The following is a 12,573-nucleotide window of genomic DNA, read 5'->3' on the forward strand; positions in this document are numbered from 1 at the left end:
TTCAGGCGCTCCAGATGGACTCCAAAGCGTGTACAGCTCTCAGGTAGCTTTTTGGAACATGACCCCCTTTGCAACAGCAGCCTGGATAGAAATACAATCACACACGTCAAGTACTTTCTTCTAAATGCTATTCCGACTGTGACAGATGGTACAGTATGCCTTTTTATGTAATGCCAGTGAGTATTACAGTATTAGTATGGTAGTTGCTGAGATACTAAAGAGTAGTGGTTGGGGTTGAGTACTGTAGATTCCCTCCTCTTTGGAAGGCTACTGTCATTTTGTGTACCTGATGGTAAAGTATTACCCAATGATACATTCTAGGACACAAACCTTCTCCACAGTTCAATGGAAAGAAATCAAGATGGGAATGCAAAAAGGACCACCCTGGACTGGTCACCAGCCAATTGCAGGGAAAATACAGTAGGGCGTATACAGCAAGGTGCATACAGTAAGGCACATACAGTAGGGCGCATACAATAGGATGCATGCAGTAGGGCATATACAGTAGGGTGCATACAGTAGGGCACATACAGTAGGGTGCATACAGTAGGGTACATACAGTAGGGCACATACAGTAGGTGCATACAATAGGGCGCATACAATTGAGTACATACAGTAGGGCACACACAGTAGGGAACATGCAGTAGGGTGCATACAGCATGGTACATACAGTAGGGCACATACAGTAGGGAACATACAGTAGGGTGCATACAGTAGGGTGCATACAGTAGGGCACATACAGCATGGTGCATACAGTAGGGCGCATACAGTAGGGTGCATACAGTGGGGTACATACAGTAGGTGCATACAATAGGGCGCATACAATTGGGGTACATACAGTAGGGCACACACAGTAGGGAACATGCAGTAGGGGGCATACAGCATGGTGCATACAGTAGGGAACATACAGTAGGGAACATGCAGTAGGGCGCATACAGCATGGTACATACAGTAGGGAACATACAGTAGGTTGCATACAGTAGGGAACATGCAGTAGGGGGCATACAGCATGGTGCATACAGTAGGGAACATACAGTAGGGTGCATACAGTAGGGTGCATACAGTAGGGAACATGCAGTAGGGGGCATACAGCATGGTGCATACAGTAGGGAACATACAGTAGGGTGCATACAGTAGGGTGCATACAGTAGGGTGCATACAGTAAGGTACACACAGTAGGGAACATACAGTAGGGCGCATACAGCATGGTGCATACAGTAGGGCGTATACAGTAGGGTGCATACAGTAGGGCGCATACAGTAGGTGCATACAATAGGGCGCATACAATTGGGTACATACAGTAGGGCACACACAGTAGGGAACATGCAGTAGGGCGCATACAGCATGGTACATACAGTAGGGCACATACAGTAGGGCGCATACAGTAGGGCGCATACAGTAGGGCACACACAGTAGGGAACATACAGTAGGGCGCATACAGTAGGGCGCATACAGTAGGGTGCATACAGTAGGGGCACATAACGCAAGAACTGTCCGATATCGATACGGTCCTTTTCCACAGATATGGACCGATAGTGATTGGAGTCAGCAGCCCAGAGGCGAGCGCAGGGAATGCCTGTGCTAACGTACCCCATCCATAATTACCAACCGCTGCTTTGCTTGATGTTTTAAGCATGAGCATGAATTTTACATGAGCTTTGAAGCAGAACAGGTTTGTTTTACATTGACAGCATTTGTAAATCGTGTCTTCAGAGGAGGGAGTGCCGGGGTGGCGGTGGGGGCGAGAACTTCCTGGTCAAGGGTGAATCTCCTCAAGGAAGCCCAATCTCATTTTCGCTGCCAAATTAATTCAGCAAGAACATCTGTGAAAAAAGTGTCTGCAAATCTCATCTCACCTTTTTTTCATATCCGGCAACCCTCCCCGCCAGCCAACCCCCCCCCCTTTTTTTCTATTTCCATTTCAATGCTGTGAAATTGTATACATGATTGTGAGCACCTCCTGTCCACGTTATGTGAATATACGATGTTTCATATTAAGGCTGCAGCCAAGATAAGTCGGTAATGCATGCGTCTCTGTGGAGAATGGCGGGCCAGGGAGGGGGCGCGCACCAAGGCCTGGGCCAGGTGATTTAATCTGACAAGCTCCCTGCAGAGTGTTGATCAATAATGTTAACGTCACCAGCAATGCACACAAGGAGATAAGAGTTGAGAAAAGAACAACAAAACCTGAGGAGAATTGGAAACCACTTCTTGCCCCCCTCCTTTACCCCCCAGGATGGATGCCCCGGAATGAGTCATTTGGAAAGGGCCCTCTTCCTGACAGCACCCCGCTGCCTCCTGCAAAGGCCGGGGATGCGGTCGGGTGCTCATCATCGGCGTTAAAGCGTGAAGGGGAGCTTTAACGCCATCCTGCAAAACTACTCGGCCGGTGAGTTGTTTGGCAGGAGAGGCCACGATCTGATGCGGACCCCCCCACAGAGAACCTTCAGCTGTCCTTGTGCTGGGGTACATTAACGTGAAGTTATTGTTGTTGAACTTGGGAAAATTAGCAACAAATTAATTCATCCTTGGTTAACTGTACAGGTGATGCTTAAAGTAACACAGCAACTCTTGTTGCTAGGCAGACTTCATCAAAATTACTAATTTATTTTTGAAGGGCAATACAGTGAAATTGGATGAGAAGACATTATTCATTCATTCATTTTCTACCATTTATCCTCACAGAGAGTCGCGGGGGTGCTGGAGCCTATCCCAGCTGTCTTTGGGCGAGAGGCGGGGTACACCCTGGACTGGTGGCCAGCCAATTACAGGGCACATATAGACAAACAACCATTCACACTCATTCACCATTCATACCTATGGACAATTTGGAGTCGGCAATTAACCTAGCATGTTTTTGGAATGTTGGAGGAAACCGGAGTACCTGGAGAAAACCCATGCATGCACGAGGAGAACATGCAAACTCTGCGTGCTAACCACTCGACCGCCGTGCAGCCGAGCAGACATTATGTGACCTTAAATTAACTACATCAATGCTAACATAGTCTCTCCAATGTGTCTTCCCTGAGGCCTCCTGCCGATTGGACGTTCCTGAACACCTCCCAAGGGACCCCCCCCCCCCCCCCCCATCTGGAGAAAACTCATTTGGGCTGTTGGTACCCATCTTTCCTTTGCATCATTAGCCGAAGCTCACGGACCGTAAGTCATGGTAGGAATGTAGATGGACCTATAACTATAACTATTATACTGTATGTTCGAATGATTAGATTAGATTAGATATGTTAACATACTATAGTGTCATCTGGTGTTTATCTATATTATTTAAGAACATAAGTATAATAATATATGGCATAATGTAGCTAATGTCGTGTGCCGTGACTTTGCCATCCTAATGTTTATCTCCGTGTACTAACTACTGGGATGCCCCGGGGGGGTCAGACAGTGGAGTGTATTTCCACACGCCTGCCAACATGGCACCCAAGGTGATGCATGGACAGGCGCGAAGGAGTGTAACAGTGCAGCTGCTTCCTGATCCCGAGGAATATTTAGTGAGCGAGCTGTCGGAAGCAGCGTCGGCTAAAAGTTCCATCAATAATGCAAACGTCTTTCAAGGTGAAGGCTTCGCTGTGTGGCAGCTGTCTGACATGTATACATGGATTATGATTATTGTACGCGTGTGGGTATCACGCTATTCCCCCGTTGGGACGTATCACGGCAAGTATGATTTAGCAGCCGCCATCCTTCCATCATCATTGGCCATCTGTGCTGCCTGAGACCGTGTCCACTTGGACACGCACCAACACTTCATTCACACGGTGACCCTCCTCACTTTCACTTTCACTTTCACTTTCACCCCAGCATCCTTTTCTTCAACCCCATAGAAGAAAACCATCTTCCTTCTGAAACAACTGATTAGGAGCTCAATCGTGGCCCCGCTGTTCATATCGGACATGGTGCGTTCAGGGCCTGTGGAATAGAGCTACACGATACTTGCTTTGACCAGTAGTGTTTTACACAGGACTTTTTGAAACGGGCCAGCAGAGCGCTCCTGTCAAGTAGGTCCTTAAAGCAACAGCGTGCTCCTTCTCAATAGATGATCTTTAACTAGCATTAAAAACGGAGCGTTTCTCTCATAAAGAATCTTTGATGATTTGATATCATCGTTCTTTCAAATACAGGAGAATACTCCTGTGATATAGAAGATCTTTGATGCGCGTTTTTGCAGTCGGTCCTCAAAAAAAGCACATTGCTGCTGCCAAATAAATGATCTTTGACTAGTGTTTTTTTTTCTTTTTTTGCAGTAGGTTCTCAAAAACAGTAGGGCACTCCTGCTATATAGAGGTTCTTTGATGAGCGTTTTTTGCAGTCGGGCCTCAAAAAAAGCACAGCGCTCCTGTCAAATAAAGGATCTTTGACTAGTGTTTTTTTTTTTGCAGTAAGTTCTTAAAAACAGTAGAGCACTCCTGTGATATAGAGGATCTTTGAGCAGTTTTGCAGCACATCCTCAGCAAAATCAGACCACTCCACTCATATAGGAGAGTTTTGACTAGCATTTTTACAGTAAATCATTAAAATGGCACAACACTCATGTCATATAAAGGATCTTTGATTCTGTGTTTCTGCAACAGGTCCTCAAAAACAGCAGAACACTCTTGTCTTATAGAGGCGCTTTGATTGGCGTTTTTGTGGTATGTTCCCAAAAACAGCAGAGCAAGCCTGTCTCATAGAAGATCTTTGTCCAGCATTTTGGTTGCGGATTCTCGAACAGCAGGGCTTTCCTGTAAAATCCTTTTAAGGAGCGGTGCTCCTGTCACGGAGACAATCTTTTATTGGTGTTTTTGCAGTTGGTCTTTTAAGACATCAGAGCAATCTTTGTCAAGTACAGCACTCCTGTCATAGAGGATCTTTGATTAGCGCTTTTGCAGTTGGTCCATAAGAGCAAGAGTCTGGTGTTCTGACAAGCATCACATTATTCCTGCTGCATAAAGGATCTTTGAAGAGCGTTGCTGCACTGCATACTCTCCTGTGATGGAGAGGATCTTTGGCAACCGTTGCTGTCACGCGATTCGAGTTGAGAGGTGAAGTGTTGACATGTAAACAGAATGAGAACATCTTTCCTGTGAAATTATTGATTAGGAGCTCAAGCGTGACCTTGTTATTCATACAGGGAGGTGGTGCGTTCAGGGTCTCTTCACTGCTCAGGGACAGAATAAGAGGAGAGCAGATTTACACGTGATCTTTCTTTCCAGTGGAAAACAGGGAAGGGAGGCAATGGACGGGGGTGGATTATATCCCCAAAAGTTTGTCGATACTTCCCCACTTTGAATGCAAACGAAGAGGAATGGCTGACAAGCCGTCTTCTGATTATTTTTTTCTTCGAAATTCCCTCCTGGTGCACATTGCCAGCTCCTGTCAATCAATAAAACAGTGGAGGGGTTGGGGGGGCTGCACATAGACAGGCAAACACCACAAGCAGATGTTCCAACAGAGATTGGAAAGCTATCACCTTTCCAATCCACGTCACGTGGTACGATTGGTGACGTAACGCCCCATTCAGTGTCACTCAGATGAATGGGACATCACGTGTGCTTGTTAAACATCCACCACCGTCCTTCCAGTGCAGATTTCTGTTGACCGCTTGGGGGCAGTAGACAACACATAATGAATGACGACGCTGGCAACTGGTCGGCAAACTGTTGCTGTTTTCATTTGTCTTTTTATAGAAAGCAACAGTCTGTAAATCCTCACTGAATAAAAACGAAAAGAGCATTAAGAGTGCTCCTGTCATATAGACGATCTTGAATCCTTTTTTATTCTAATAGTAGTTTATAAAATGTCATCAAAGTTAGCACAACAAATGCACATTCTGCAAAACACAACAAACACAAGCATTGTTGTGTTCGAGGTAATTTCTTTTTGGTGCAAATCTGCATCAAGGTGCACTTTTTTTGCAGTTACTTACTAGTCAGGTCAAATGTTCTGTTCATGCCAACTCTCCCTGTCCATTCTTTGCTGCATGGTACCGGGCGTGTTATTAAAAGTGTACAAGCTCTCATGTTTGATGTCCTCAATAAAAAAACATACAGTCGTACGCCGGAAGCATGCAACCTTCATGAACCTCCATTCCCTCCCTTGTGTGTCGACAGGGGTCAAAGTGCAATGCTGGTTGAAGGTCGGCATCGGGAGCTCCTCTCTGGAGGTTCCCGCGTACGCAGCACAGCATCCTGTTGTCAATGAAGACCTGACATCTCCAAGACACGTACGCCAAACAACAACAATCAAGTCAGCCATCCTGCACACGTCCAGGAGTGACGCCGTGGCTTTAAGGGATCTCTCCAACCAGAAGGCATTGATTTCCAATGGAGACGTCTTATCCAGCGGCGGCCTGCAGGTGAACAATAAGGAGAAATCACAACATCAACTAAATATGAATATTACAATAACATTCTCATTTGAAGTCAACATGTGTTATCTTGTTTATATCCCAATTTGCAGGTGCTTGTCACTGCCGTCCTTCCATAGAGAAGAAAAGCCTGCATTTGACAGACAGCAATAGTACCAGCATTAAATACTGTAAGTAGTATTTCTTTTCATATAATAAACAGCAGGTGGCGCTCAGGTGAAAATACTTTTGAGAAAATAAGAATATGCCAGCTCTCCTTGTCCTTTCTCTGCTGTTTTTCAGATTTGAATTTGTCTTTTATTGCCGCCTAAATTGCTCTTATGATGTTGATGGCGCGTTTTCTCTGACTTTCTGTTTGTGCCAGATCTCCTTGTCCTTTTTCATCTTTTTTTTTCTTTTGTTGCCTCCTTAGTGATGTGTTCCATCACTACCCGAGTTGTCATAGTCTTCATGGTGGCCTTTGTGTGTGTGTCCCTGAATTTATGTTCCTGCCAGATCTCCCTGTCCTTTCTCTGCTGTGTTTGGCAGTTGGTTTGGACTTTGTGATGTGTTTTATTGCCACCTAAAATGGTCTTACGATGTTGATAGTGCTTTTTGTTTACCTTCCTGTTGCTGCCAGATCTCCCTGTCCATTCTTTACCACAGAAATGCAGTTGCTTGCTACTTTGTGACGTTCTGTTTATGCCAGCTCTCCCTGTCCTTTCTCAGCTGTGTTTGGCAGATTGTTTCAAATTTGTGATTTGTTTTATTGGCACCTAAAATGGTCTTATGATGATGACAGTGCTTTTTGTTTGCATTCCTGTTGCTGCCAGCTCTCCCTGTCCATTCTTTACCGCAGAATTGCAGCTGGTCACTACTTTGTGACATTCTGTTCATGCCGACTCTCCCTGTCCTTTCTCGACTGTGTTTGGCAGTTGGTTTGGACTTTGTGACGTGTTTTATTGCCACCTAAAACGGTCTTATGATGATGACAGTGCTTTTTGTTTACCTTCCTGTTGCTTCCAGCTCTCCCTGTCCATTCTCTTCTGTGTTTGGCAGTTGGTTTGGACATTGTGATGTGTTTTATTGCCACCTAAAATGCTCTTATGATGTTGATAGTGCTTTGTGTTTGCCTTTCTGTTGCTGCCAGCTCTCCCTGTCCATTCTTTACCACATAATTGCAGTTGGTCACTACTTTGTGACATTCTGTTTATGCCAGCTCTCCCTGTCCATTCTGTGCTGTTTTGTGGTTGGATCTGACTTTGTGGTTTCATGACCTAAATGGTTCTAATAATGCTGGTAGTGCTTTTAGTTTGACTTCTTGTTACTGTAAGCTCTCCTTGTCCTTTTTATTCTTTCTTTCCTTCTTTGTGCCTACTGATGTGTACTATGATGCTTGTAGGACTGGACTGTAACTCCTGCACTCCACCTATAGGACTGGAGTGGCACTGTCACCTCCTAAGTCAAGTTTCGAGTGATATTCTGGCTTTTTAACCATTGAGAAAATGCCCACATAGGTTCATGATTATATAAATACAATCTCGACAGAGCGTCTCCATTTTCACGCCTGGTCAGCTGTGTAGAGAGGAGAAAGCTGTGTGTGCGTGCGTGTGCGTGTGTGTGTGTGTGTGTGTGTGTGTGTGTGTGCCTGTGCGCGCGCGTATGAGCGAGAGAAGCAGCCCGCTGTCGTCTCCTCAGTCTGCTCAGCATCCTTCCTCCGGACTGCAGCGAATCCAGTGGAGCTGACGGGATTAAAACCACAAGAACACAACACGTCCAAGGAGGTTTGGGGAGCAAAGAAGCACAAAGTCAACGAGGAGGAATTAAAAAAAAAAAAAGCTGAATATATTTTGGATGTGTGTTGTTGCGCCGCCGTGGGATGCGGGATACGCAGCATCACCGGTGTGCAGGTCCTGATAAACCTAATTGATGATGCACCTCCTCTCGGCTCGTTAGGTTTGCGGACATGGTGAGCCAGAGGCAACTCTTGGCGGGCTTGAAACGGACTGCTGCTCTTCGTGGATGAAGCGCACGGCGTTTTGTAACTACTTGGCGTTGGAGGAGCTTCACTTTGCGCCGAAAAGGGGGAGATGAGAAGATCACTTAAAGATCATCTGGACTACTCTTGCTCTTATTTCATGTGTTCATCTAGCAAGGAGGCAACGCTTGTCTACTTGTCTGCGTTCTGCAGTCAGGTAAGATCTTCGTGGACTATCTCTTCCCTCCAAAACTCTTTTGGGATCGAACCTGTGTGCGTTTTATCATTTTAAACTTACTTCATTCGGTGATGTGCAACTTTGTATTTATCTAATATCCATCTATCCATCTATCTTCTGGAGCACAAATGTAAGATATTTTTTCATGCCAAAGTGGGAAAATAAGGTGGAGCAACACCGCAGTTTGGCTCCCCCTAGTGGCCCTATTTATTTTGCCTCCATCAATACTGTATTTGTTTCTTTCTTTCCACTTTTTCCTGATCACGGAGTCGTCATATATTCCGGATTTTCGTCCCTTGCCGACTAACACCGATTCGATGGTGCTTACTAGTGGAGGTTTGAACCTGTGGTGTCCGCTCCAATGTCCAGAACACTAACCACTACAACACAGCGGGCTCTCCATTAATACTCTACATAGTATTATATTATTATGGGTTATATGCTGAACAAAATCCCTCTAAAGGGTAGAAGGCCTCCATGGTACCCCCCCCCCCTCCAGGTGTGTTCCTGCAGGTCCTGCTGTAGGCAACATAATAATTCATTTGTTTATTATCATCCTAATGTGGACACAAACGTGCATGTTGCTTAATTAGGACTCCAGGCGATAGCTCTACATGCTTGTTTCCCAGCCCCCCTTGAGGGATCTTTTTTTTTTTAATTACAGTTTTGCACGTCTTTGGTAATTTGGCAATCGCTTCTCTTTGGAATAGTTTGCGTGTTGATCCCAAAATGAATAAAAAATGCAGCAGTTGTAAACAAACATGCTTGGCTGGATCCAAGTTCATCTAGCAAATGTAAGTTGAGGATCGAGCCAACTTGCCGTGAGGATCGCTTGCATTTGGACATCTGCCGTAATTGCATATACGTATTTAATTGGCCATTTTTTTTTATCACCAGGGGAATGAATTCAGACTTTAAAGCTATAGTCATGAATATGTGGCGCTAACAGTCCTGGCTGGTCCGCCGACATTATAGAACTGATGATGATCATTATCGCACTAATATTTTTACTGCTACAAGCTTTTTGATTGGCTGACGGGGCTGAGCCCCAAGAACTCTGCCTAGCAACAAGTGGCAGGCCAAACTCCAGGTACACAAAACTATAGCAGGTAATGAGGAACAAACCTAGCTAACCCTAACCTCTAACCTCAACCACTTCTCATAGTTCCTCGTAGATCTGGCTGTGGGATGCAGTGCTAATTTAAGTCAAAAATCCATCCTGTCTACGCGCTAATGATTGTATACAGCGATTACGAACACCCCCAAGGAAATAGATAACAAAGATGAACAATCCACTTGAGCAGCCGGTATTTAATAAGCATGAAGCCAAACACTTTCCGAGGCTCAACAAGAGACAAGACCGGCACATCCACCCTCTTCATGGCAATAGACCACTAGCAAATGTTGTTTCAGGGGGTGTCAAACAGCACAGCAGAGTGTTGTTACCTCATACGGGGTACTGATAGACGACACCCCTCTGCATAAAAAGCCACCCACCAGTTGAGAATCGCTGCTCTGGAGCTATCATCGTTTAATGATGAAATACCGCCCATCAGATGGCAAAGAGGCCTTTCTTATCCAGACTTCATGTCAGCACGTCTAGGAAGCATACAACATTGTACACAATCTCAGGCCTCATATTGTACCATACCATTGCCCATTTCTGACATTTATAGCACGGCTGCGAGTACATTACCCAATTTCACTTGTTGTAAATTCAATTTCGGGGTCCCCCTGAATGGAGTTTTATGGTACTGCTTTTTCCCCACATAGGCATTACTTTTTTATTTGTCGCTTGTTTGCAGTGTTGTGTATTGCAGAAGTGCTCTGACTGAGAACCGCAGAGTGTTGCTGATAGATGGAACACATTTGCACTGTGACTGCTTGGTGTTTATTGTACGATCCAGTAGATCCAGTCGATCCAGTAGCTGCAGTGGATCTAGTAGATCTAGTAGATCTAGTAGATCCAGTGGATGCAGTGGATCCAGTAGATGTAGTGGATCCAGTAGATGCAGTGGATCTAGTAGATCCAGTGGCTCCAGCGGATCCAGTAGATGCAGTGGATCCAGTAGATACAGTGGATCTAATAGATCTAGTGGATCCGGTAGATGCAGTGGATCCAGTCGGTCCAGTAGATACAGTGGATCTAATAGATCTAGTGGATCCAGTAGATGCAGTGATCCAGTCAATCCAGTGGATCCAGTAGATGTAGTAGATCTAGTAGATCCAGTGGATCCAGTGGATGCAGTGGATCCAGTAAATGCAGTGGATCCAGTAGATCCACTAGGCTCATATAGGAAGCTATTTTTCTTGCTTGGTGCATTGAAGACTCTGTTTGGAATGATTTTTACATGAAATGTTTAGAATTCCCTGGTGACTGACACCCACATTGCCCAACAAATGTAACATCAGAGCCAACCGTGACCCCCCATCTCACCCTGAGCGCCACCCTGACCCACACATTACCCAACAAAGCAGCTATACACTCTTCATCAAACTGTAAAATGGCAAGAATTCATGTTTTGCCCTGTTGGGTCTTAAGGAGGTTCTGAGTCGAGCTTCAAAATGCAAAATACAAAATGGGACTCTTTTTTTGGACTAAGCAATTTATTACAGTGGAAGAGGTTGTTCATCCACTGTTAAAAAGTTCAAGACCACATCCTTTAAAAGCCAAAATCCTGACAAAAATGGGGATTCAAAATGCACGGTCACGATAATGGACATATCGATTTATGGAACGATTAAAAAGTAGTACTTTCCTTTCCCAGTGTGCTTTGCTGTTTTTTGTAAAAAACAAAACAAAACACATGGTTAGCAGTCACATACACTTAGTAGTTGGTTCTTATTCTGTATTATACATTGGTATTGTCTGCCTCTCGTGTTGCTGTGTGCAGTTGTTTTGACACCATGCGTTGGAAAGGTGTGGTTTGACGCCCCATATTCGTAGCTCATATATGTACGTTAGGATGGTTCACTCGGATACGCTTCACTTGAGTACCATCTAGTGGCTCAAATGGGACATGATACAACGATCTTTGGATGATGATGAACAAAATAAAATAAAAAAGGTCAAAATGATGGAATATCGATCGATAAAATCTGTTCCGGTGACAGGCCATGATCGTTTTCACCCAGCAGGACATGATCTCTCGATGGATCTGATTGGCTGTTCTTGGCTCAAATCAGCAAACAAAAACAAAACCCCAAATCATAACTTGAGTGATGAATGAACTGTCAGTGAAAGTTGTAGTCACATATAAGAATATTTATAAGAATATTTCTGACTTGCATACAAGCGTACAAATAACTTCACTGGCTAACCCTAACGGCAACGTCTTTTTAATGTACCTTCCTGTGGGTACCCCTCTGCTTCCCTTGCCATGTTCTTCTCCTCTCATTGATGCTGCTTCTTCTTATGGCAAGTCATCCTTTGATGCCGTGTGAACAGAGGTCTGGTGAGGTGCGCCAATCCCGCCGGAGCCTTGCTGCTTTGACTGTAACTTCCTGTTCCTCTCTTGTTGTGTTCTTCTACTCTTGTTGGTGCCGCTTCTTCTTTTGGCTAAAAAAAGCCCAACGCAAGAGGTGATCCGTATGTGTGAATAACTAAGGCCGGCATGTAACAACAATAGATGGCGTGCAGATTCAGGTTATTTCTTATTTCACCAAATTGTCCTGCTGGGTGTAAACTGGGAACTGCACCTTTTTGTCCACCATTCTTATGAGAGACATAAACACAAGTCTTTCTCTTTTTGTTGCCTTCTAAAGATATCAAAAGAGATAAAAAGAGACAGCTCAGTACTGCACGTAATGGGACACACCTATTCCACCTATTAAAACACCTCCAGCAAGATGTCATGGTTTTATATCCATGCTGTCACCATGCAGTAATAGGTACATTCATGATACTGTGTAATATGTACTGAAAACAATGTAAAATAATAATAATAAATGACAAAAGATCATGTAACATCACTTTTAGGCACATTTGGGAAGAGGAAAGGAGAGGTCAGGGGT

The 12,573-nt window shown here is 44.6% G+C and overlaps 1 protein-coding gene across 3 annotated transcripts in view; it reads left to right on the forward strand.

The window, feature by feature from the left end:
• The first annotated feature begins 8,024 nt into the window (after window positions 1-8,024).
• The window catches only part of grik4 (glutamate receptor, ionotropic, kainate 4), a 272,858-nt gene continuing 268,309 nt past the window's right edge, over window positions 8,025-12,573 (forward strand). For all 3 annotated transcript variants that reach the window (XM_058079390.1, XM_058079391.1, XM_058079392.1), the window contains exon 1: window positions 8,025-8,538. The gene's annotated coding sequence lies outside the window, so the exon portion shown is untranslated. The remainder of the gene's footprint in view (window positions 8,539-12,573) is intronic.

Source organism: Doryrhamphus excisus, chromosome 8 (genome assembly GCF_030265055.1).
Source record: "Doryrhamphus excisus isolate RoL2022-K1 chromosome 8, RoL_Dexc_1.0, whole genome shotgun sequence".
Taxonomy (NCBI): domain Eukaryota; kingdom Metazoa; phylum Chordata; class Actinopteri; order Syngnathiformes; family Syngnathidae; genus Doryrhamphus; species Doryrhamphus excisus.